The sequence below is a fragment of the Nomascus leucogenys genome, chromosome 9 (assembly GCF_006542625.1).
Source record: "Nomascus leucogenys isolate Asia chromosome 9, Asia_NLE_v1, whole genome shotgun sequence".
Lineage (NCBI taxonomy): Eukaryota > Metazoa > Chordata > Mammalia > Primates > Hylobatidae > Nomascus > Nomascus leucogenys.
In genome coordinates, this window is record NC_044389.1 from 39,104,331 (window position 1) to 39,108,800 (window position 4,470).

Consider the following 4,470-nt stretch of genomic DNA (forward strand, 5'->3'; position numbering starts at 1 on the left):
ACAGGCTTTCACGGATTTCACGTCATCATCAGATCAACATTCCTTACCACCTGCCTTATCCGCCAATTGCTGTATCACTTCACATCCAATCACCACTTTGGCTTCGAAGACACCACTTGATACTGGCACTTTGTAGATGTAGTATTACTATTCCTGTATGTTTCTATCTACTGATGAGGATCTTACTCTTTTAGTATAAACAGTACTGTTGACTTCCAATCAGTTTCGACAGCATTCGAAAAAGAGTAATTAACATAGCATTAGCTTTAATAATCAACACCCTGCAAGCCCTGTTACTAATAATTATTATTACAGTCTGACTATCACAACTCAATACTTATATAGAAAAGTCTAACCCTTATGAATTCGAGTTTGATCTATTATCTTTCACCTGCATTCTTTTATAAAATTTTTCCTAATTGCCATCACCTTTCTATTATTCAACTTAGAAATTGCCCTAGTATTACCCTTACCATGAGCCCTTCAAACAACCAACCTACCACTAATAATTAATTCATCCCTTATACTAGTACTAGGTATGACTTATGAACGAACTCAAAAGGGGTTAGACTGGGCCAAATTGGTAGGTAGTTTAAACAAAAATAAATGATTTTGACTCATTAGATTATGGTAGTCATACTTACCAAATGCCTTCTATCTACATAAACGTTGTATTAGCATTTACTATTTCACTTCTAGGGATATTGATCTATCGCTCACACCTGATATCCTCCCTACTATGCCTGGAGGGAATAATATTCTCATTATTTATTATAAATACTCTTACAACTTTAAATATACACTCTCCCTTAATCAATATTATGCCTATTGCCCTGTTAGTGTTCACCGCCTGTGAGGCAGCAGTAGGCCTTGCTTTACTAGTCTCAATCTCCAGCACATATGGCTTAGACTATGTATACAATCTAAACTTACTCCAATGCTACAAATAATTATCCCCACAATTATACTACTACTAATAACATGGCCCTCTAAGAACCAGAGAATCTGAATCAATCCCTCCGCTATAGAAAGCCCAACCCCAGTCTCAGCCCTACTCCACTCTAGCACGATAGTTGCGGCAGGGATTTTCCTACTCATCCACTTCCACCCCTTAATAGAAAATAATAAGCTAATTCAAAGCCTCACGGTATGCTTAGGGGCTATCACTACCCTATTCACAGCAATCTGTGCTCTAACACAAAATGATATTTAAAAAATCGTAGCCTTCTCCACCTCAAGTCAACTAGGCCCAATAACAATTACAATCGGCATTAATCAACCACACCTGGCATTTCCACAGGTCTGTACCCGCACTTTCTTTACAGCCATACTATCTATATGCTCAGGGGCTATTATCCGTAATCTTAACAACGAGCAAGATATCCAGAAAATGGGAGGATTATTTAAAATTTTACCCCTTACTTCAACTTCCCTTATTATTGGCAGCCTAGCACTCTTAGGCATACCTTTCCTTGCAGGTTTCTACTCTAAAGACCTCATCATCGAAACCGCAAATACATCGTATACCATCGCCTGATACCTGTCTATTACTCTCATCGCCACTTCCCTAACAAGCACCTATAGCGCTCAAATTATTTTTCTCACCTTAACAGGATAAACCCGCTTCCCAACCACAATTAATATTAACGAAAATATTCCCATCCTAATAAACCCAATTAAATGCCTCACAATTGGCAGCCTATTCGGAGGATTCTCATCACCAATAGTATGTTCCCCACCTCACTCCCCCAAACAATGCCACCTTACCTAAAACTTACAGCCCTAGGTGTAACTATTCTAGCATTCTTAGTAGCTCTAGAGCTTAGCCTTATAACCAACAAACTCAAAGTAAAATCCCCACTACATACATTTAATTTCTCCAACATGCTAGGATTCGATCCCATCACAGTTCACCGCACAACCCCTCACCTAAACCTATCTGTAAGCCAAAATCTGGCTTCATTGCTACTAGATTTAATTTGACTAGAAAAATCTATGCCTAAAACAATTTCACAAACCCAAATCACCGCCTCCATTACTACTACCACTCAAAAAGGCATAATTAAATTTTATTTCCTTTCTTTATTCTATTCCTTCTAACTTTACTTCTAATCACAGTCTATTACGCTGAGCAATTTCAATCACAATATATACACCAAGAAATAACGTTCAACCAGTAACTACCACCAGTCAACTTCCACAGTCATAGAAAGCACCTGCACAGATAGAGTCCTCCCGAACTAAGCCCAGCCCCTCCCCATCAAAAATCGCTCGACTTTCCATGTTGTTAAAATTAACTACTACCACCACCTCATCATACTCTGCTACCCATCAAACTAATGCCGCTTCCATTGCTAAACCCACCAAGGCACTCCCTAAAACTTCAGTTCCTGACCCTAATACCTCAGGGTGCTCCTCAATAGCCATCGCCGTAGTATAACCAAAAACAACTACTATTCCCCCTAAGTAAATCAGAAAGACTCTTAGACCCATATAAGCTCCCCCATAATTCAGAACAATAACACAACCTACTACGCCACTAATAATTAACATCAAGCCCCCTTAAAAAGGAGAAGGTTTAGAAGAAAAACCTACAAATCCTACAACTAAAAGTATACTTAATAAGAATAAAGCATATGCCATTATTCCTACATGGATTATAACTATGACTAATGATATGAAAAACCATCGTTGTATTTTAGCTATAAGAACACTAATGACCGCAGCACGTAAAACAAACCTACTAATAAAAATAATTAACCACTCACTCATTGATCTTCCCACCCTATCCAATATCTCTATGCGATGAAATCTCGGCTCACTTCTCAGCACCTGCCTAATCCTCCAAGACATTACAGGCCTATTCCTGGCTATACAGTATTCACCAGATACCTTAACCACCTTCTTCTCAGTCACCCACATTACCCGAGACGTAAACTATGGCTGAATCATCTGCTACCTTCATGCCAATGGCGCTTCAATAATTTTTATCTGAGTCTTCCTACATATTGGCCGAGGCTTGTACTACGGCTCATTCCTATTTTTAGAAACCTGAAATATTGGTATTATTCTCCTACCCACAACCATAGCAACAGCCTTCATAGGCTATGTACTTCCATGAGGCCAAATATCATTCCGAGGGGCCACAGTAATCACAAACCTACTATCAGCCATTCCACACATCGGAACCGACCTTGTCCAATAAGTCTGGGGTGGATATTCAGTTGACAAGCCTACCCTCATACGACCTTCACTTTATCTTACCCTTTATCATTACAACCCTAGCAGCCCTTCACCTAGTATTTCTCCATGAAACAGGATCAAATAACCCTTCAGGAGTCTCCTCCCACTCTGATAAAATCACCTTCCACCCTTACTACACAATCAAAGATATCCTAGGTTTACTCTTTCTCCTTCTCACTCTGATAATTCTAATGCTATTTTCACCTGACCTCCTGAGCGACCCAGATAACTATATCCTAGCTAACCCGCTGAACACCCCACCTCATATTAAACCCGAATGATATTTTTATTCGCATTTGCAACCTTACAATCTATGCCTAATAAACTAGCAGGCGTACTAGCCCTCCTGCTATCAATCCTTATTCTAGCAGCCATCCCTACACTTCACACATCTAAACAGCAAAGTATAATGTTTCACCCACTAAGTCAATTCCTATGCTGATTCTTAGTCACAGACCTACTAGTCTTTACACGAATTGGAGGGCAGCCAGTAAGCCACCCCTTTATTACCATTGGACTAGCAGCATCCGTAATATACTTCACTACAATTCTGACCTTAATACCACTCGCCTCTCTAATTGAAAATAAACTACTTAAATGAGCCTGCCCTTGTGGTATAAGCCAATACACTGGTCTTGTAAACCGGAAATGGAGACCTTCTTCCCAGGACAACTCAGAGAGAAAATACTTAACTTCACCATCAGCACCCAAAGCTAAAATTCTAATTTAAACTACTCTCTGTATTCTGACAAGGCACCTATTTGGGTATAACCCAAGTACTGACCTGCCCCATTAATAATTTTATGTATATTGTGCATTACTGCTAGCCAACATGAATATTATATAGTACTATAAGTGTTTAACTGTACATAGTACATACAAAGATATTCCATACAATCATAACTTACAAGGCATGCTTACAAGCCAGAACTGTTAACCCCTAACTAACTGTAACACATTCAGTCTGTATCCCCCATACCAACTTCCCACCCCAGGGGCATTGACAAATACTTTTATTTCTTAATATTACATGGTACATTCAGTCATTCACTGTACATAGCACATCCAAGTTAAACCAGTCCTTGTCACCATGGATACCCCCCTCAGATATTGGTTTCTTGTTTATCATCCTTCGTGAAATCAATATCCTGCACAAGTGTCCTACTCTCCTCACTCTGGGCCCACAACACTTGGGGGTGACTACCCTGAACTGTATCTGGCATCTAG

The 4,470-nt window shown here is 39.5% G+C and overlaps 1 pseudogene; it reads left to right on the top strand.

The window, feature by feature from the left end:
• The first annotated feature begins 645 nt into the window (after positions 1-645).
• Positions 646-3,611, top strand: LOC115836694 (annotated as a pseudogene).
• Positions 3,612-4,470: the final 859 nt, after the last annotated feature.